This window comes from Cebus imitator, unplaced genomic scaffold (genome assembly GCF_001604975.1).
Source record: "Cebus imitator isolate Cc_AM_T3 unplaced genomic scaffold, Cebus_imitator-1.0 Scaffold28, whole genome shotgun sequence".
Taxonomy (NCBI): Eukaryota; Metazoa; Chordata; class Mammalia; order Primates; family Cebidae; genus Cebus; species Cebus imitator.
This window is the reverse complement of record NW_016107343.1, coordinates 8409563-8432276: the sequence shown is the minus strand read 5'-3', so window position 1 is coordinate 8432276 and position 22714 is coordinate 8409563. Positions and strand designations below refer to the sequence as shown.

General features: G+C 46.2%; 1 protein-coding gene and 1 pseudogene across 3 annotated transcripts in view; one reads left to right on the top strand and one right to left on the bottom strand.

Annotated features, from left to right (window-relative positions):
- The window catches only part of GRIK4 (glutamate ionotropic receptor kainate type subunit 4), a 337584-nt gene that overhangs the window by 304516 nt on the left and 10354 nt on the right, over positions 1 to 22714 (bottom strand). The window lies entirely within an intron of this gene.
- On the top strand, positions 4259 to 4709 carry LOC108300662 (annotated as a pseudogene). The gene has a single exon (XR_001823527.2). The product of XR_001823527.2 is annotated as a 40S ribosomal protein S12-like (transcript).

Below are 22714 nucleotides of genomic sequence, written 5' to 3'. Positions count from 1 at the left end.
TAGCTTTTCCCGCTCCTCTGCCTGGGCTTGGATCACCACCTTCGGTCTCCCAGATAGTGTATGCTCATGGAATGCAAGCTCATATTAATGTGTGCGGATAAAACATAAACAGCAAGGTAAATCTGAAGCAGAAATACCAAAATGCTTGCCAAAGCCAAAGGTAATAACATTGAGGCAGCCTGTTATTTGGATTTTCCACATCACTGCTCCCCTCTGTTTAGCATATTTAATGGAGAGTAATGTCCAAGCCTTCACATACAGACGGGATGCGGCCCATCCATTACCAGCAGGACTCGTGAGCATCCCTGATATGGTACACAGGTGCTGTGTGAGGGCCCTTGGGGATTAAAACAATTATAAGGCCATGAGCCTGGCCCACACGGAACTTTCAGTTTTTAGGAAAGATACCGTATGTTTATATAATTATAATACAAGGTAGAATGTGATTTAGGTATCCTAAGAGGCACAGTTAAAGAAGCACAGGTATTTGTGCGAAAGCTGATTTGGAATTGTGTTGATAATAGACTTCATGGCTGAGGCAGCAACAGAGTTTGGCCTTGAAAGACAGACAAATGAATATTCTAAGCAGAGGGCAGGGTATGAGCAAAGTCACACTTTGAAGATGTAGGATAGGTACAAAGAATTGGGTTCACACTGATGGACGTAACATGTTTTTTTTTTTTTTAAAACTAACATTTATTATGTGTTTATTATGTTTGGTGTCCAAAATAATCCCTTGAAGCCAATATAATTAATCCCACTTTAAAGGTAAACTGAGACTCAAAAGTAAATTAATTTACCCAAACATCCCTCAGCTGAAAAGTGGAGGGTGGGATTCAAATCCAAGTGGGCTTGGCTCTAAAGTTCATATTCTTGCTGCCTCCGTGGGTAGCTTTACTGATCTACAGCCTCAGTAGATCAACACATGTTGACTTCTGTGCACAGCTGGAGTTGGAGAGAGGTAGGGCTGCAGATGATTTGGAAGTTGTTTACTTCCATAGAGGGGACAAGATAGTTCAGAAAGGGTGAGGGAAGCACCAAGGGCTTAGGAAGAAGAATCATCAGCAAAAGAGACAAGAGAGGAGTTGTTAGCATTAAGAGGACTGAGGAAGATGACCATAGCCTAACAGAAACCAAGATCAAGACAGAGCTTCAGAAAGAAGGAGGTGGTCAGAACTGCAACTGCTGCAAAAGCTAAGGGGGATGAGAGGAGGAAGGCCAAGAAAATGCCATTTGGTTGGTGGTCTTTCAAAAAATGAGTTGAACAGAGAGAAGAATGCCTAAGTCCAGGTATGTGCATGGTGAGAAAGCTGGCCTGCTGGGGGGACATGGGGCACAGCAACAGAACAGCCTAAAGCAGAGCTTTGAAAATTTGTCTGATGGCAGGCATTATCTGGGGGTACTTATGAAAAATATTAACTTCCAAGTCCCATCCTAGTCCCACCAATCAGAATCTCTGGCAGGTGGGGGGAGGGTGTGGGGGAACCTGGGAAGTATCCCAGAAGAGGCCTACCTGACAAGGGTTAGACCCATGTTTCTCAAACTTTAATGAACATGAGAATCACCTGGGGATTTGCTGAAAAGGCAGACACTCATTTAGTAGGTCTGGGATAGGACTGGAGATTTTGGATTTCACACTCTCCTAGGTGATGTCAATGCTGCTGTTCTGAGGGCCATATTTTTAATTTGTCCTCCAGAGAGGGAGATGTTACCACCTGGTTCTTCTTGGCACCTTTCCTTTCCAGTACCTGAAGACTAAGCTCCAAACTCCTTTCCACACTCACCGACAGATGGCAGCAGATCTAAATGTCATCTTCCGCAAAGTACTGACTCAGAGATTCCCTTCCATTCTCTCTGACTTCCTTCACACCTTAAAAAGCACCTTTATTCACTCCTCTAAGACAAATCACCATGTCAGGTGAGCACAAAAAAGCTTTCCTTGGCTACTTCGGTACAGAAATGGTGAATTCTCCTGCATCTAGGCTCTTTACCATATATTTAGAGTCCGCATCATTCATTGGACACTTAAATATGTTTTGCCTTGTTAAAGTAACTAAATGGTCTTGCACTGTCATTCAGTTTTTCATGTGTGTTGGTATTGTTTCCACAAACTCTTAGAGGTCAGGGATCAAATAATGTCCATTTTCTTCTTAATTTTGACTTACAATGGCTTGGTTATACTATGAATGAGTGAATGGGTCAACCGACCAACAATTAAATCAAATTCATATTCCATTTGTTTTGCTTTGATTTCTTTTCTTTCTTTTTTATTTTTTAGAGACTGGATCTTGCTCGGTCACCCAGATGGGAGTGCAGTGGTGAGATCTCAGCTCACTGTAGCCTCAACCTCCTGGGCTCAAGCGATCCTCTTGCCTCAGCCTCTCAAGTAGCTGGAACTATAAGCATGCACCGCTTTGCACAATTGACTTTATATTTTGTAGAGCCAGGGTCTCCCTATGTTGCCCAGGCTGGTCTCAAACTCCTGGCCTCAAGCAATGCTCCCACCTCAGTCTCCCAAAGTGTTGGATTACAGGTGTGAGCCACACACCCAGACTCACTTTTCTTTCCTCCCAGAAAAACGAAAAAAGAGTTGCCAGAAAGTGTTAATGGTCTGGAAAAGTTCTGTACTTATTTGCAAGTCTGTGTTCAAGTTTTATTCCTTTAGAATCTTCCAACACATTGCTAGGGATAACTTTTCCTAGCTTGGCAAATGGGTACTCCAGAGCTTATGCTGACTTTATCCAAAAACCTGCTGGTGTCTCAAGACCCTTCTTTGCTTTTCTATGGCTAGCCTCATCATTGACCAATATGCCCCTGAGACACAAAATTCACAGCTTTTCACTCTTTACTGCTGGTTAAAATCTTTCGGCTGGTTAAGTCTGGTCTATACGTGAGTCCTGAAGTTTATTATGCATTCACTAGACTACGTCTATTTTGCACTCTTTCTTTTTCTGAGTAAACATTTAGGTTGCTCAGTGCTGGGCTCTCCATGCCACTTTCCACACATTCTCTCCCTAGGACACAGCCTGGTCTCGTGGCTCTGAATACCACTTATGTGCCAATGATTCTCCATTTATGTCACCATCTGAGACCTCTTCTTATATCTTATGTCCATTTGACTCCTGGTATCATTTCTCATTTAACATTTGCCCCATGGAATTCTTGATCTCCCCACCCCTACCCTAAGGTTTCTCCTTCCTTCTTCCCCTTCTGAATAAATGAACTTTGGCCACCTACTTGGTCATTCTTGAGCTTTCCTCCACCATTCACAACCAGCTTACTACCAAGACCAGTCAATTCAACCTCAGAAAGATCTGTTTACTTCTCACCATCTCCACTGTTATCCTGCATGTCAACATCCACTCTGGCCTGGATTATTAAATAGTGCTGAAAGCTATTTTTTTAGCTTTACACTCATGCATCTATTTGTTCATGCAATAATTTATGGAGTGTCTACTCTATGTTAGTTAATGCTCTTTAACCAGTGCAGCAAGTCCAGGAAAGACTCATGAGTACGGCTGCTACAATGAAGATATCTCTGAGGCACGATGACACACGAGGAGGGTATTAGCAACAAGAGAGAGGGGAGGCTGTGTCAGGGAGCACATCACGGAGAACACAACACTTAACCTGGGTTTTAGAGAATGAGTAAGCATTCACCAGGAAGACACTTGGAACAAAAGCCTTCTTAGTGTGGTGACAGGTGGGAAAGTGTGGCATGCTCAGGGATCCTCAAGCAGAGAAAAGTTCAGAAGGTCCATGGAGAGGTGGTTGGTGAGGTAGGGAGGGGCTTGGACCCTATCCTATTGGCAATGCAGGCATGGGGAAGGGTTTAAGCAGGGAAGAGGCCACATATCTATCCACCCCACTTTCCATGTATAAGATGGAAACTGTGTCAGGCACTGGGAATACGGTTCAGAGAAGGTTTATCTGCAGAAATGGCATTTTACCTGAGGGGTAAATAGGAGTTGGCCAGATGGGGGGAAAAAAGATGGGGGGAAAAAGATGGGGGCAAATAATGGTTTAGACAGAGACAAGAGCATGGGTACAGCCCTAAATCAGGAAAGCTCTTGGTGCACTCAAGAAACTGACACTAGGCAGTGTGGGCAGAACTTTGGGAGAGAAAGAAAAAGCGTCAAGAGTTGCAAGCCAAATAAGCAAGTGTGTCTGCTCCTCAAAGGACTCTCCCAGCTCTTTCCCTGCCACCACTGAGTCGTGCGGAGGCATAGACTTAGGTGCGTTCAAGATTCCGCTTCACCCGCAACCCACCGCCATGGCCGAGGAAGGCATTGCTGCTGGAGGTGTAATGGACCTTAATTAATACTGCTTTACAAGAGGTGCTGAAGACCGCCCTCATCCACGATGGCCTAGCACGTGGAATTCGCGAAGCTGCCAAAGCCTTAGACAAACGCCAAGCCCATCTTTGTGTGCTTGCATCCAACTGTGATGAGCCTATGTATGTCAAGTTGGTGGAGGCCCTTTGTGCTGAACACCAGGTCAACCTAATTAAGGTTGATGACAACAAGAAACTAGGGGAATGGGTAGGCCTCTGTAAAATTGACAGAGGGGGGAAGCCCTGTAAAGTGGTTGGTTGCAGTTGTGTCGTAGTTAGGGACTGTGGCAAGGAGTCTCAGGCCAAGGATGTCATGGAAGAGTATTTCAAATGTAAGAAATGAAGAAATAAATTATTTGGCTCACAAAAAAAAAAAAAAAAAAGGACTCTCCGGGGACCCAGGCCCACTCCCTGCTCAAACAAAGCTTTGCTGGGCCTCTGGCTGCCACCATCTTGCTTTCCGCCAGCAGAGGGAAGCCCTCCTGCCGGCCGTCTGCCTGCCCATCGGCCGCCAAGGTGACACCACCAAATGCATTTCTTCCCAGCCTGTGCTCTGAGAGACACCAGGATTTGCATTTCAATTTGACTTCTCTCCGATGATTCCAGCCAAAGCTTGGAAATCACTGCCCCTGTCACTGCCTCACCAGCTCGGTTTTCCTTCTTTCCTCCCTCCAGCTCCGGGGAGGGCTGTTTTTTCCTTGACATCTCGCTCCTCGATGCTGAGAAAAGTCATCCTCAACAGCAGTTTTACTGCCCGGTGATATTAACACAATGAAGGAAATCATTGCTAATTTTTATGAATTATGTCATCATCTGTGACTAATTAACAGCTGCTGGAAGAGCAGGCATTATGCTTCCCCTCTGAGAGCCTTTACCCGGAGCACTTCTGAGATGGCCCTGCCCCTGCTGTCAAGGGGTACCCTCGGCTACAGACAGCGCCTCCTCTCCAACAGGGCTCTGTCCATCTCTGCCCCCTCCAGCCCAATTCTGCCCCTTCCTGCCTGTTCCCAGCCTGGGGGACTGTTGAGTCGCCTGTGACGGGGATGATTTAGGTTAGCTGGAAACTTTATTAAAATCCAATCTAAGTGGGCCGCCGCTGCTCTCTGTTCTCATTACGCTCCCTCTCCAAAATCAGGCCTTGGCCTCTGTGCCTCACCGCATCTATAAAAGTGAGTGAACAGACAGCCAGCAGCTGACTGGCACTTAACCGGGAGATAATCTAGACCAGGGTGGAGAGTTAAATACTTAGTGGGGCAAAAGGAAGAGAGGGAGGGAAAGTAGCGGAGGAGGAGGACAGAAGGGAGGCTGAAAGTGCAGCCCCTGTTGCAGCCTCCAGAGAGACGAACCACACAAAAACATGGAATCCCAGGCTGGGCAGGACCTCGGAGGCCACAGTAGGAGGAAACGGAGGCTTGGAGAGCTGACGTGAGCCCTGCAAATTCCACAGTCTGAGAGCCCAGGACTCACTCACCTCCTATGCTTCCCTCCTGTACCCTGAGCTTTCCTGGTCACCGATCCTCCCTGGCTCCTTCCCCCAGTGCTTTCTCCTCTTCCTTCCTGGATCCCTTCCTCTTTGATCATCCTGTCTTGGAGTCTCCTGACATCTGGCTAAAGCCCAGGCAGCCACTGGCTGTGTCTGCAGGGAAGGGCACCAAGGACTGAGGTACAAAGGCGAAAAGGCCCGAGGCCACCCAGACCTGTTCATGGGGTGGTCTTCCTTGGGTGGAGTCAGGCATCAGGGCCTGGCAGTGCAGGGGTCCCTGTGTTATGGAGCCAAGCACACACAGTCCTTTTGCTAAAGGTCGGTGGCTGCCTGCAGTATATTTTGCTGTAACTGAAAAGGCCAGAGACTCAGCGTTGGTGTTACAGGGAGGAGAGGGTCCTTAGAAAGAGCCCCTGAAATCCTTCTTTGGTAATGGCCAAGGTCTCTTTCTCCTCTCTTCCAGACTCAAAGACAAACAGCCAGTTCCCAGCTCCCTATGCCTCCACCCAGCACGTTCCAGGTGCTTTGCTGTCCTACTTCACGTTGTGTAACTTAGCTCATTTAGTCCCTGTTTCCTGCCCTGATGTCCCCATTTTCAAAGCCAGTGAGTATGTGGCCCCAATTGAAACAAACACCTTTTCCACAGCAGCCCAGAATAAGAATGAGTCATTCCTACATTCACTTGACCAACGTTTATTGAACACCTACTGTGAGCAAGGCCGAGGGAGTCAGAGGTAATGAGACATAGTCTTTGCCTTGAGAGACTTGCGCTGAAACTCACGTCACTATGCCATGTGGGTGAGGCTGAGGTGCAGTCACCCATGTGGTGGCACTGGAGCCCCAAAGAAGAAGAGATTCACTCTGAGAGGAGACGGAAAGGACCATGAGGCCGGGCGCAGTGGCTCACGCCTATAATCCCAGCAGTTTGGGAAGCTACGGAGGGTGGATCACCTGAGGTCAGGAGCTCAAGACCAGCCTGGCCAACATGGCAAAACCCTGTCTCTACTAAAAAAATACAAAAATTAGCTGGGCATGCTGGAGCACGGCTGTAGTCCCAGCTACTCGGGAGGCTGAGGCAGGAGAATCGCTTGAACCCAGGAGGCGGAGGTTGCAGTGAGCCAAGATCATGCCACTGCACTCCAGCCTGAGTGACAGAGTAAGACTCCATTCCCAGAAAAAAAAAAAAAAAAGAAAGAAAGGTCCATCAGAGAAGGACCCTCAGAGCTGGAGGTCACATATAAGCAAGGCCTTGAATGGTGAATGAAATTCTGCCGGGCAGGCAAGAAGAAGAGTTTTTCAGGCAGTGGAGGCAACGAAGGCCCCGCGATGTGAGAGGCAAGGATGTTTTAGAGACTCCAGTGTCCGCAGTACAGAATGCATGGGCGTTGAGTGTTTATGGTAGGGACAGGGATGGGGAGTGATGTTGAAAGATGAAGCCACCTGGTTCATCTGCAGCCTGCCTGCAAAGCCTTCCCATGCCCACAAGTTTGAGCTTTCTCCTGCAAAGACAGAACTGAGAAAGTGAGGACGGGAGGCATGAGAGAGCCCAGGCGTTAGCATGTCTGAGGTGGGCAAAGGAGGTTCAGTTAGACAAGTCCTCCCTGCCAGGAGGGTCCTTGCTCTTTTCATGTGTCTGGAGGGTAGAGACACTACAGGTTCCCATCTTGGTGCCTCCGGCCCTGGCACTGCCCAGCCTCTCCCTGCACCATCACAACTCTAGGCAGACACCCTGCCTGCCACGCAATTTGGGCTTAGACAGGGAGGCCCCATTGCATGCCCTGTCCCACCCTGAGGGGCCTGCCCCAAGCTTATATTAGATGGCTCTGCATGGGCCATGCTCCAGGGACCACTGGCAGCTCATTCTGAGTAGGCTGCAAAGCACTGGGGAAAAGAACATAGAAGCCATGAGCGCCATTCTCCATACTCCTTCCAGGGCTCCAGGGGCACTAGGTTTTCCATTCTTTCCTTGGGCTATTCACTTAAAAAGTTCACCTTAACCAAAAGAGGAGAAGGACACTGGCTTTGATGGAGGGCAGGGCAGTATAATGGACATGTGGTCTCTCCAGAGGCAGACAAGGCTCGGATTTGAACACCAGTTAAGTTACAAATTTCTCTGAGCCTCTGGTTTTTCATCTATGAAATGGAAGTGATGGCAGGATTAATCATTTTGAACAGCATTTAGCATAGGGTCTGGCACATAATAAATACTGAATAAATGTTGCTACTCTTTATCTCTATTATTATAAATAATAATATTTATAGTATTTCTAGCTCCAGAAGCCCCAACTCTTCTCTCAAACTCATCTTTCCTTTTAGGGTGTTCTCTCCACTCCCACCCCCACTCCCTCTATTTTAAGGACTGGCTCTTTAGAAAATAATAATAATAACCTGGGCTGGGTATGGTGGCTCACGCCTGTAATCCCAGCACTTTTGAGAAGCCGAGACGGGCATATCATGAGGTCAGGAGTTCAAGACTAGCCTGGCCAACATGGTGAAACCCCGTCTCTACTAAAAATACACAAAATTAGCAGGGTATGGTGTCATATAGCTGTAATCCCAGCTACTCAGGAGGCCAGGGCAGAAGGATCGCTTGAACCAGGGAGGCAGAGTTTGCAGTAAGCTGTGATCACACCACTGCACTCCAGCCTGGGAGGCAGAGCAAGACTCCATCTCTGTGTGCGTGTGGGCGGGGGGGGGCCTTCTGGTGGGGCCCCTGGCCTGGTCTATAGGACCACCAGTCAAACCATTTCTCTATTCTGGCCCCTCCCATTGGTGCTTTCCTGAAAGAGAAGCACCCGGTGCATTTAGCTAGCTGAATAAATAGCAATAATAATATATGTTCAGCCATTAGCCACATAAGTAATCAAAGATCACTGCCATATGATTTCTGGTTAAACATCATTTGGAATCTAATAAATAAGCGACTATAAATAAAGCCAGCATGCACACTTGGCCCCTCTGAGCACCACAGGCTCTGTTCTCAATTTTAACCTAGAGGTTCCTTTAGCACTACTCCTGTGGTTCCATTTTAAATTAATTTCTCTCTCTCAAGTGTCTGCAAAGATAACCAGCAGAAATGGGGACAAGAAGGGGGATGATGTGTGGGGTCTGCCCCAAAGAAACTGAGGTTGTCCCATGGGTCTTGGGCAGACCTCAGTCACACCTACCTTCTCTTGCACCTCCAGAGCCACAAGGCACTGGTCAGAGGCCTCAGGGTCTCTGCAGAGGGGAGCACAGTAAGGAGGTGCCTAGTGTAATGGACAGAGCACAGGGTTGGCGCCAGGGGAGTCAGGCTCAAATCCAGCATCTTCCATGTTCTGCATGGGTGACCTTGGTCTCTTCACACCTCAGTTTCCATACCCAAACAGCAGACATTATCAAACCTACCTCTGGAGGCTGTATAGTAAAAATTAATTCATATAACTTGTAGAAGTGATAGGTACAGTAGGTGCTCAATAAACATGAATGTCATCCCCTCTCCTGTGATGTACAGCTCCTTAAAGGGATGGTCCACTGCCCTCTCACTCACTGTGCTCTAGGTGGCAACAAAATAGACATCTAGCAGGGAAAAGGAAGCACAAAAGGGCAATGTCCCCACGGTCCCTGGACCACCACAGTCACCACTGCCTAACTCTAGACCTGATGTCCCAGCACTTAATAGTTCCTTATTTTGTATTGTCCTCTAGTTCCTTCATATCTGAGAGTCTGGCCTTTTCACATTTAGAACACGTACCAACAAAATATCCTATTTCTTTGTATTTTCCATAGAGCTGAGCCCTAAACAGGGCATTATCAGTATTAAGTAAGTACCAGGGACAGAGGAAAAGGCAGGACCAGCTTCAGATCCTAGGTGTTCTCATTCTTCACACACGGCGGTACTCTCCTACATCACATTGCTTCTTAAAGCACACATAGATCTGTGCCCTTCTGGGAGGATGGCAGGCAGAATAAGAGACAGTCTGCTGGGACTGTGGCGGGACGTTATTTTCTCTAGGCCCCATGGCAGGAAATAAACACATCATTTTGAGCAGAGCCCAGCAGAGCCCATGTGACGCAGCCTCAGATCACATTCAGCTCACAGGCTATTCCTTCAGTGCCCTGACATGTTAGGAGCGGCGAGATTACTAAATCAATGTGATAAAATACTTCCTGTTACACGGCCTCTTCCTAGCTGTCTCGTCCCTGGTGGCATAATCTCAGTTACAGTAATGGAAGAGTCAGCATGTCCAGTTCCCTCTGTCCACTGAAAATAAAAGCATCAGCTTCGGTGCTCTGGGCTGCCTGGTTCTTGTGCAGAATGGTTGATGGTAACAGGAGTAGGATAACTTGGGCCAAGGATCGAGGTAGAGACAGTTTCCAAGTGCGAAGTCCCTGCATATGGAAGTGCTCATGAGAAGGCTTTCTGGAAGCTTAGCCTCCCACATGAGAAGAACGGTTGTTGTAGGAGGAACAGTGGCCCTCACAGGTGCCCACATCATGAAACCCAGTCCCTGCAAATGCATTACCTTCCATCGTGCTATGGTTTGGCCATGGTTTGTTTGTCCCCATCAAACTCATGTTGAAATTTTATCCCTCGTGTGGCAGTGCTGGGAGGTGAGGGCTGCCGGAGGTGTTTGGGTTGTGGGGGTGGATCCCTTATGAATGGCTTGGTGCTGTTCGGGAGTGAATGAGTTCTTGCTCTCAAGTGACAGGATTATTTATTGCAGGAATGGATTTGTTCCCAAGAGAGTGGGTTGTTAGAAAGCCAAGACACCTGCCGGGTGCGGTGGCTCATGCCTGTAATCCCATCACTTTGGGAGGCCGAGATGGGCAGATCACCTGAGGTCAGGAGTTCAAGATGAGGCCAGCATGGTGAAATCCCATCTCTACTAAAAATACAAAAATTAGCCAGGAGTAGTGGCAGGTACCTGTAATCCCAGCTACTCGGGAGGCTGAGGCAGGAGAATCACTTGAACCCAGGAGGTGGAGGTTGCAGTGAGCCGAGATCGAGTCACTGCACTCCAGCCTGGGCAACGACAGCAAGACTTCATCTCAAAAAAAAAAAAAGAAAGAAAGAAAGAAAGCCAAGACACCCCTCAGGATTTTCCCTCTGCACAAAACTGCTTCCCCTTTTGACCTTCTCTGCCATGTTGTGATGCAATACGAAAGCTCTCACTGGAAGCCAGAGCCATGCCCTGGAGCTTCCCAGCCTGAAGAACTACGACCTAATAAACCTCTTTTCTTTATAAATTACCCAGCCTTGGGTGCTCTTTTATAGAGACACAAAACGGACTAAGACATATGGCAAAAGGGACTTTGCAAATGAGTAAGGTTACAGATCTTCAGGCAGGGAGATGGTCCTGGATTATCCTGGGAGATTTAATCAAATCCCATGAGTCCTTAAGATTGGAGAACCTTTCCCAGCTGAGCTCAGTGAGCTGTGAGGTAAGGACTCAACCCACCATTGCTGGCCTTGAAAATGGTGGAAGAGGAAGATGGAGCCAGGGGATGCAGTGGCCTCGAGAAGCTGGGAATGGCTCTCAGCTGACAGCCAGCAAGAAAACGGGGACCCTGATTCTGTAACCACAAGGAAATGAATTCTGTCAACAACCCAAATGAGCAGGTTCTCTCCTGGAGCCTCCAGGTAGGAATGCAACCCCGATAAAAGCTTTAGCTCAGTTAAGACTTCTGACCTACAGGCTATAAGATCATAATTTTGTCTTATTTAAGCCACTAAGTTTGTGAACATTTGTCATGGCAGCAACGGAAAACTACAGTGATATTAATTATGGTAGTACTATTGACAATAACTATTATTTATGAACTTCCTACTGTCAGGCACCGTCCTGGCTATTTTTCATACATTAGCTCATGTAAACCTCAACAATCCTATAAGGTGAGTATTATTGTCCACATTTCATAGTAAGAGACAGAGACCAAATAATTTGCCCAAGATCACATGCTGAAATTACCGTTCAATTGCAGGTTTGTACATGAATAAAGCCCATACCTGCTCACTACCCTATGATGCCATCCAGTTGCTTGCAAATTACTATTGAGCAAATTACTATTTTTTTAAAGAAACAAAAAAATAAAAACTAACTAATATTTATTATATGCCACACACTGTGCATGCTACTTCACCTATATCCTCTCAATTAATGCAACAATTAAGGATAAGCTCTGTTATCTCCAGTTCAAAGATGGAAAATTGAGTGTGAGAATGGAATGAGTAATTTGCCTATAGGCACTTGGCTACTAAGTGGGATTCAGGCACACATATTTTAGATTCAAAGCCAGACATATTCCATGATATGTCCAGACCCAGAAGGGAGATCCCACCCAGGCTGCAACTATAAGCCAACTGCAGCAACTCTCCCAGAGAAGGTAGCCCTGCCTCCCCTCCCAGGGGCCATCATGCTCTCTGGAAGATCATTCCTATAGCAGATGAAGAAGAGATTGGTTAAATAAAGGTAAGGCGCCAAAGGGGGCAATCCACAGATGATTTCACTTATGTACATCCAATTTCATCTCCACCAACTCCTTACTTCCATTTAGCAAATGTAATTCCTTTAGTGCTTTAGGTTTTCCAAATTGACTCTACAGGGGAAACTGACATTCAATCATCATTTCCAGATTAAGGCCCTTTTAATTTCAGAAACTCCAGCAACTCCAGGAGATGCAAGGAAAATTCCTTACCTGCGGCCTTTGGAAAGTTCTCCCTCTTCTCCAGGCTGCAAGCCTGAGATTTCTGGGTGGCTGAGTCTGGAGCCACCCATTGCAATCCTACTCACGCTTGGGGTTGGTGCATCCCTGGAGCAGCTCCATGACAGAGATTCCTGCTGGGGCCCCCAAGGCGATATATTTCCCTTTTCTGTCATCACTGGGAAAATCCCTGTTCTTTCATCTGTGAGCTGAAAGCTCAAAGTCTCATGTTGTTAGATCCCTGCCGCTAGGGGAAATTTACAAGTGTTCCCAGAGAAGTGGCATTCCCTCCCCAATCTGTGTCACTCCGTGCTTGAAAGACCATGTCCTAGAATGGATGGGAACAGCACAGCTTGGAGGAAGCCAAGGAAGGTGATTTCACTTAGGGAAGCTCCCAGCATCTGGCCCCTGAATGCAGTGATCTTTAGACACTGGGGCAACCTGCTGCAGGGGTTTCAAAGAGCAGCCTGGGCTCTGGGTATTGACAGCAAAGCCCAATCTATGTAGAGCAAGGGCTGGTGGTGGGGTGCATTTTACAGGCACGTGTCAATATCTAGATTGGCTCTCTTTAACCGGAAGATTGGCCAGCCAGGGCTGGGGCTGAGTGGGAATGGGATAAACAAGGGGCTCTGAACCTAGAGGCCAGATCCCCACCAGGCTGGAGCAGGTGTCTCTGGTGGATGAAAAGCAGGTGAAAAGTGTGCTTGCCTCTGATTTGGGGGATCATATCCTGACTAGGATGGAGAAAAAAAGAAAACTCATTTGGAGGAGAGTGACCAGGTTGATGAATTGGATCCAAACCATGAGATGAAAGGAAGCATCAAAGTCACTAATGGTACATCTCTGGAAGAAAGAAGATTCTAGGAGTCATAAAATGATAGTGTTGTGGGTCTCAGAGGGGCCATCACAGAGAAGAGCACCAGGCCTATTCTGTACAGCCCCAAGGGAAAGGCAGAGCTAGAACAGTAGGTACAGAGAGATAGAGTCAGGCTCAATAGAAAGAAAAACCAACGGTCAGAATAATTCAAATTAGGAATGAACTATCTGAGGTCCCAGCCATCATGTAGATTTTGTGAATCTAAGAAAAAGCAAACAGCCAGAACTGGTCAAGGCTCCTCCAGTTTCCTGAAACCACCAACAATGACAGTTTCAGGAAAGAGCTGGAGGTCCGAAGCAATCCCAGCTGAGATGCTAGGTCCAGGTTCAGGTCTCCAGGCTCCTACAAGACTGAGACAAGGAAGGTCTGACCATAGTCCCAGAGGAGCTTGGGCACAGTTAGAGCACCAAAGTGAAGTTTCAGACCTGATGAGAAGACTTAGGCACTACAGGGGAAGCACAAGTGCTGGTGAACTATACGCCAAGAGCCTGAGGGACAATGGAAGACCAACTCAGGTTGATGCTGAGTCATTAAACTGATGGCTTGGGCTTCCTCTGAACAGGAAAAAGTCTGCCTCAGGGCCTGGGGTTTGGCTGCAGGGATCAGAGAATATGGGGACAGGGAGCCAGGAGCATCACTGCACTGTCCTCGGCAAGGAGCACTTGTTAAGGGCTGCCTCTGTCCATGAGACCGCCCATCTCTGCCTTTCAAAACCTTTCAAATTTAAAGCTCCCTTGGGACCTCCCTTGGGTCTGCATAATTCATTCATTCAGTAGATATTTAATGGGCACCTACTATATGCCAAGCACTCAGTCTTATGTGCTGGGGATACAGCAGAGAACAAAACAAAGAGTTTTTCCCCATGGGAAGATTCAGACAATAAACAATGGGACCCATATGTCAGATGATGATGAATGTTATAGAAAAATAAAACAGAGAAGAAGGACAGAAAGTGTCAGGGGCAGAGGAAGGGCTAGAGGATGGTCCCACCGCCAGTATCACACCCAATGAGCAAAAGCTGGAAGCACTCCCTTTGAAAACTGGCACAAGACAATGCTGCCCTCCCTCACCACTCCTATTCAACATAGTATTAGAAGTTCTGGCCAGGGCAATCAGGCAAGAGAAAGAAATCAAGGGTATTCAAATAGGAAGAGAGGAAGGCAAACTGTCTCTGTTTGCAGATGACATGATTGTATATTTAGAAAACCCCATCATCTCAGCCCAAAAACTCCTTAAGCTGATAAGCAACTTCAGCAAAGTCTCAGGATAAAAAAAAAAAATCAATGTGCAAAAATCACAAGCATTGCTATACACCAATAATAGACAAACAGAGAACCAAATCATGAGTAAACTCGCATTCACAATTGCTACAAAGAGAACAAAATACTTAGGAATACAACTTACAAGGATGTCAAGGACCTTCAAGAAGAACTACAAACAACTGCTCAAGGAAATAAGAGGGGACACAAACAAATGGAAAAACGTTCCATGCTTATAAGAATCAATATCATGGAAATGGCCATACTGCCCAAAATAATTTACAGATTCAGTGCTATTCCCATCAAGCTACCATTGACTTTCTTCACAGAATTAGAAAAGAAAAACTGCTTTAAATTTCATGTGGAACCAAAAAAGACCCTGTATAGCCAAGACAATCCTAAGCAAAAAGAACAAAGCTGGAGGCATCATACTACCTGACTTCAAACTATACTACAAGGCTACAGTAACCAAACAGCATGGTACTGGTACCAAAACAGATATATAGACCAATGGAACAGAACAGAGGCCTCAGAAATAACACCACACATCTATAACTATCTGATCTTAAACAAGCATGGCAAAAACAAGCAATGGGGAAAGGATTCCCTATTTAATAAGCAGTGTTGAGAAAACTGGCTAGCCATATGCAGAAAGCTGAAACTGGACCCCTTCCTTACACCTTATACAAAAATTAACTCAAGATGGATTAAAGATTTAAATGTAAGACCTAAAACCATAAAAACCCTAGAAGAAAACCTAGGCAATACCATTCAGACATAGGCATAGGCAAAGACTTCATGACTAAAACACTGAAGGCAACTGCAACAAAAGCCAAAATTGACAAATGGGATCTAATTAAACTAAAGAGCTTCTGCACAGCAGAAGAAACTATCATCAGAGTGAACAGGCAACCTACAGAATGGGAGAAAATGCTTGCAATCTATCCATCTGACAAAGGGCTAATATCCAGAATCTACAAGGAACTTAAACAAACTTACAAGAAAAAAAAAACATCAAAAAGTGGGCAAAGGATATGAACAGACACTTTTCAAAAGAAGACATTTATGTGGCCAATAAACATATGAAAAAAAAGTTCATCATCACTGGTCATTAGAGAAATGCAAATCAAAACCACAATGAGATACCATTTCATGCCATTTAGAATGGTGATCATTAAAAAGTTAGGAAACAACAGATGCTGGAAAGGATGTGGAGAAACAGGAACGCTTTTACACTGTTGGTGGGAGTGTAAATTAGTTCAACCATTGCAGAAGACAGTGTGGCGATTCCTCAAGGATCTAGAGCTAGAAATACCATTTGACCAGCAATCCCATTACTGAGTATATATCCAAAGGATTATAAATCATTCGACTATAAAGACACATGCACATGTATGTTTACTACAGCACTACACACAATAGCAAAGACTTGCAACCAACTCAAATGCCCATCAGTGATAGACCTGATGAAGAAAATGTGGCACATGTGCACCATGGAATACTATGCAGTCATAAAAAAGAATGAGTTCATGTCCTTTGCAGGGACATGGATGAAGTTGGAAACCATCATTCTCAGAAAACTAACAAAGGAATGGAAAACCAGACACTGCATGTTCTCACTCATAAGTGGGAGTTGAACAATGAAAACATATGGGCACAGGGAGGGGAATATCACACACTGGGGCCTTCAAGAGCTGGGGGACAAGGGGAGGGATAGCATTAGGAGAAATATCTAATGTAGATGACAAGTTGATGGTGTAACAAACCACCATGGCACATGTATACCTGTGTAGCAAACCTGCACATTCTGCACATGTATCAAAGAACTTAAAGTATAATTTAAAAAGAAAGAAAGAATAGAAAAGAAAAAGAAAGCAGAGAAGGACAGAAAATGTCAGGGGCAAAGGAAGGGCTAAAGGATGGTCAGGGCATGACCTGCATGGCATAAGAGAGTGAACCATGCAGATATCCAAGTGAGGTGTGTTCCAGGCAGACAGCACAGCAGATGCAAGGGATCCTGGGGTAGAAGCACACTTGGTGCATTTGAGGAAAAGCAAAGAAAGCAGTGGAGCTGGGGCTGGGGCATGAGTGAGAGGCAGGGTGATAGGAAATGACAATAAAATTCACCAGAATAAAGGGCAGTTCATAGATGGCCCTGTGGACCACTGTGAGGACTCCATCTTTTATTCTGACATAGGAAGTCAGCAGAGGACTGGAGCAGAGGACTGACACAATCCAACTTACATCTTAAAAGAGTCATTTTTGCTGCCAATTTGAGAACGAAAAGTGAGAGGGCAAGAAAGAGGCAGGGAAACTAACCAGAAAGGTTTGCAGTAATCCAGGGTGAAATATTACTGGCTTGCAAAAGAGAAGCACCTGCTGAGGTGGTGAGAAGCAGTTGGGTTGTACTAGATGTGCTTGGAAGGCAGAGCCAACAGGACTGCTGATAGAAAGGGTGTGGGTATCAGAGAAAGGTGAGATCAGGGATGACTCGAAGGTTTGGAGCCTGTCTACGTAAATAGAATGGCATTACCATTTATGAAGTGGGAGGAAGACAGCAGGAGAAGCAGGCATGGAGGGGACAATCAAGAACTCAATTGTGGACATGCCAAATTTGGGTTTCTGTTAGACATCCCAGTGGGGATGAGCCTGGAGTTGTGGAGAAGAGTCAGAGCTGGGGATGAGATGAGAGAGTCATAAGCATACAGATGCATTTAAAGCTCTAGGACTGCGTTAGATCACCACAGGAGTAGGCATACACAGAGAAGAGGTTTCAGGCCTGGGCCCTGAGGCACATCCATCTTTAGAGATTAAGAGATGAGGAGCAACAGGCAAAGGAGACTGAGAAGGAATGGCCAGAAACAGGGCAAGAACGAGATGGGATGTGGTCTGGAAGCTAAGTGAAAAAGTGTTTCAAGGCAGAGGGAGGAAAAGACTATGTCAAATGCCGCTGTTAAGTCCAGTAAGTTGGTGCCTGGGAACTGATCACTGGATTTAGCAATCTGGGCAACAATGCTCGGGACTGAGGGTTTGGTTGGAGAGGGTCTTATTGATATGGAAAGAGAAAAGAGGAAATGGAGACAGTTTGAATAGGCAATTCTTTTGTAGAGCTTTGCTGTGAAAGGAAGAAGAAAAATAGGGAGCCCATTAAATAGGGAGCCCAGCAGCCAAAGAAGGTTTTTAAGAAGGGGGAATCATTCATCTCCATTAGTCAATACCTGGGACAACTGCTCCTATATGAAGAGTCCACCATGCTAAGAGGGTAGGAAAGACAGAGCTCCCCTCCTCAGGATGCTCTTGGCCTCCCAGGGTAGATGGAATTCACACAAGTTTTCAAAAAATGCCTGTACAGAAACTGGGGGGGGGGGGGTAAGTGCCCAGAAAGAGTGCAACCCACACGTGAGTGTGTGAACACACACATACACCTATGCTTTGGAAGGAAAAGTTCCTTAGACAAGGTGGGGATTCTCATCTCCTAGAACAAGGTGAGTTTAAAGCAGGATTTTAAAAAAGGGAAGATAAGATTTGGTGGAGGAATGGGGAAGAGTGATCTGGGCAGGTAAAGGCTAGAGATGGAGACAGGCTGGCCCAGTAGTACTTACAGAGCACTTAACTGTCTGCCTGACAGCATCTTAAGTACTTCTATGAAAGAACTTGCTGAATTCTCATAAAAGCATAAAACAGGGACTACTATTAGCCCATGTTATAGATGAAGAAATGGAGGCACTGGGAAATTTTGTTCTTCCCCAAGGTCATACAGCTAGTAAAGGATGGAGCTCAGATTCATATCCCGGCAGCCTGGTTCCAGAACCCACGCTCCTGGTGTTAATAAGCACGCTATGCTAGAGCCTCCCGAGAGCCAACTCCAGTGTTCCCCACAACACATCTGACTCCATTATTCAATCATATGAAAAGCCACTGAAGGAACCTGGGTGAGTCCAGTGGAAGAGACCGAGAGGCAAGTGAGACATGGGGAACCCTCTCGTGGACTACCCCAGATGACCAGTCAATCCCACTGAGGCTGATTCCCCACCCAAAACATAGGGAGTGATGGGAGTGTAAAGGGCTGGGGCTGATGGCTGCCCTGGGGTAGTGGTAAGCCTCTTTTCGTTTCTTTTCTTTCCTTTTTTTTCTCTCTTTCTACTTTCTTTCTTTCTTTCTTTTTCTTTCTTTCTTTCTTTTCTTTCTTTCCTTCCTTCCTTCTTTCATCTGCCTACCTCTCTCTCTCTGTCTGCCTACCTCTTTCTTTCTCTATCCGCCTCTCTACCTACCTACCTATGTACCTACTTATCTATCTACCTACCTCTCTATCTACCTACCTACCTACAGATCTATCTATCTATCTATCTATCTATGTATCTATCTATGAGACAGGGTCTCACTCTGTCACCCAGGATGGAGGGCAGTGGTGCTGCCATAGCTCACTGCAGCCTCAAACATCTGGACTCAAGTGATCCTTCCATCTCAGCCTCCCAAGTAACTGGGACTACAGACATGATGAACCTTTCTTCTAAAGAGGTCATACTCATAACAGATAGATAGAATCTCAATTCCAGAGACCCCTAGTCAGGGTTGGGTATTAGACTGAGTCACGGTGCCTCCCGAGTCCAGCACAGTGGCACTGTCTACTCGGCCAGAGAACTGTGTTTGCCAGTGCATGCGCATCTGAGCCTGACTGGTCAGTGTCCTCTCCACACCACTCCTCATCAGTGTGGGCTTACTGGGTCTCGCTGGCTGGGCCCACACGAGCTGCCCAAGCACCTTATCTCAGCTCAATGGGAGGAAATATACACCAATGGGACATGGAGGGACTGCTGGGTAGCCTGACAGCTGTCTGCAGCACCCTGCTGCCCACGTTTTCCCCCTAGCCGAGCCCCAGCCCCCGTAAAGCCGATAGGGAACGTGTGCCTGTTTACCCAGACTAATGAGAGCTAAGTGTGACCACTGTCTTGCCTGCTGACGAGCTGCGAGGCTGTGAGTGGGATGTGCTGGCTCCGGCGATGCACACGCACGCGTCCCACCCACGCAGGCACTCAGCTGAGGTCTAGCAGCAGCTTCCACATTGCCTGTGTTTCTCCAGCTCGGCCATCAGTGGCTACAGGGAGGAAGAAGGCACCTGGACAGCCCAGGTCTACATCAACAGAACAAAAGAATTAGCAGGGCTCTTATGTCCTACCTGGCTTATCCAAGGGATTGGAGCCAAATGGGGTCATGGCTTAAATTAGGCAGATGGTTGCCTCAATTCTAAGCTCTTGTTAATGGCTATTAATGTGGACACAACAATAGTGAAATGCCTCCCTATGAGAGGATGAGAAGAGACCAAAGGTGAAAAGATTGTATCACCAAATCCCAGACCAGAATGAGTCTTAGAGGTAACAAATCCAATACCACATTTGATGCTGATATCCCTGTCCAACCTATCTGTGACGATCTCCAGGTATGGAGACCTTGGCATCCAAAAAAGCCCATTCCATCTGCCTAGAAAACACTTTTTTACTTGAAATCAAAACCTCTTTCCATAATTTCCACTCCAACACCCGCCCCCCACCAAAATAGAGCTTGCTAGTGACTCACTCCACATCCCAAGATTTTTTGTAAATGACTTCACAGAACTGGAGACAGGTTTTTGAATTCTGATGAAATATCACCATCACTCTTTCAATAGATGTTCGTCCCGTTGAATCCAATACTGCCAGTCAGGTCCGCTGGCCACGTGCTCGATCCAACCGAATAGATACCATCAGGCTGTAATATTTGTTGAGAGCCTGGAGATACCCAGGCCATTCTAGCACAAATGAATACAGGCAGCCACATACCAAAATGATATGGAAATCAACTGTTATCTAAGACTTCAAATACGAAACAACAGCTCCATCCCTTCATGCCTGACACTTCTGCCAGTGGGATCCTTTCCAGCGATCAATCACAATATGCTTAAGAAAACAAAATAGTAGAGGCCGGGCACGGTAGCTTACACCTGTAATTCCAGCACTTTGGGAGGCCAAGGCGGGTAGATCATGAGGTAAAGAGATCAAGAGCATCCTGGCCAGCATGGTAAAACCCTGTCTCTACTGAAAATATAAAAATTAGCTGGATGTGTTGTGGGCCCATCTACTCGGGAGGCTGAGGCAGGAGAATCGCTTGAACCTAGGAGGCAGAGGTTGCAGTGAGCCGAGATCACACCACTGCACTCCAGCCTGGTGACAGAGTGAGACTCCATCTCAATAAATAAATAAATAAATAAATAAGCAAAACTTATGAATGCTTGCTGCCATTACCTAAGCGCTTTTTCTCTTTGCTCTAAACTCTTATTCATGTCTGTATTCCCAGAGTCTAGCACAGTGCCTGGCCCACAGTAGTGGGCTTAGTAAATGTTCGCTAAATGAATTACCTGATTTTGTGAGGCCCCATGCCTCAGCACACTGGCTCCTGGTGGCATTCAGATCTCACTTGTCAAAAACACACTGCCAGCAGGCTATTCAGGACCTGGCCCCAACGCTGTCCTCAGATGCTTCTCAGTCCACCCCCTTTGATGTGACCATCTTCCTCTTCCCTGACCACTCACCTCTGTAAGCCTGGGCAAGTCACAAACCTGGGAGCCTCAGGCTCCTCTCCACAAGATGTGTTCACGTCAACCTGCCTCGCAGGGCACTGAGGAAACAGAATTAATGTGTGTAAGAACACGCTATACACTACAAACCATGGCACAGATGTCACCCAGGCAGTTGGGAGTCAGGAGTCCTGGGTGCTGCCAAAAGGGCATTCACCAATTCATTTCACCTGTTGGGAGCCCAGGATTTCTTATCTGTAAAATGGAATATCTAGGCCTAATTCATCTCTAACTTCTCAGCAGAAGAGACTATGGATGAAGTGCACGATGGGTTCTGGAAAGGGCGAAAGAGAGAATAAACATCCCCAAAGCACCCTGTGTGGTGCTCCTGAAGACCAAGGGAAGATGGACGACACAACAGCATGCCAGCCTGGATCTCTCTTTCCCTACAGCCACACCTCCCTCAACCCCCCAAAATGTGTTGGTGGCAGGGGAGGACCAAGGAGGAGAGGAGAGATGGCCTTACATAAGCACAAGTCTGTGCAGACACACACGCGGACTTTTTTTTTCTTTTGGTAAAATATTTACTCTTCTAATTATATATTTAATGGGCTGACAATAACATTGGTTGGCATTTTTAAACCTTGACCAATTCCTGGGGGAAGAGGCGTTTGCAAACTGATGGGTCAGCTCTAAATTCAAAACTTGCCACAGGTAATTCATTTAGCAAACATTTACTAAGACCACTACTGTGGGCCAGGCACTGTACTAGACTCTGGGGATACAGACATGAATAAGAAAGACACAGCATCCCTAAGATGGTCACCAGGGGAGAGATTTATGTCCTAGGAATCCTTCTATATTCACCCTCTAGGTGACAAATGAAGGAGAAAGTCATCAATTTCTATTTGTCACTAATGTGAAAGACCAATTGATTGTCTATATGGGTGACTCAATTTGGAAATGAGATGAAAAGTTGCATGCTGATCAAAATGTAATGTGCTGCCATTATCAGAGGAGCCCACTACTCAAAAGAAAAATTATATATCCATGGTGAATCTGCTACAAGGCAAAGAATTCAGCTGGTATATTTGAATCTTGGTGGATCAGATATATTTAATACACAGCATAACAGGATAAGAAACTGGTGTTTTTTATTCTTTCCCCTTGTCTCCCCCAATTCTCCTATTACCTTTATCTTTATAATATTTCGATGTTCCACGTTCTCTGTACAGGATTGGAGTTCGTTGAGGGGAAATCAACCAAGTAAAAAATAACAGCTGTAAAGTGCCTGGGGGCTCCTCATAAGACAGAGGGTCAAATAAATCCAGGCTCTTGCTGCTTTACCACACAAGGAAACCTTCAACAAGAGAATTTCAATTGCTACAATAACCTGAAGGTGTGTCTAGTATATGCACGCTGAGCAGAACTTCCCCTGCCATCTGGACTGAGCCTCTGAAATCCCTATGCCTCAGTTTCCTCATCTCTCAGCTAGACTTTGTGCCCTTTAGAAATGTTTTGGAAGTAA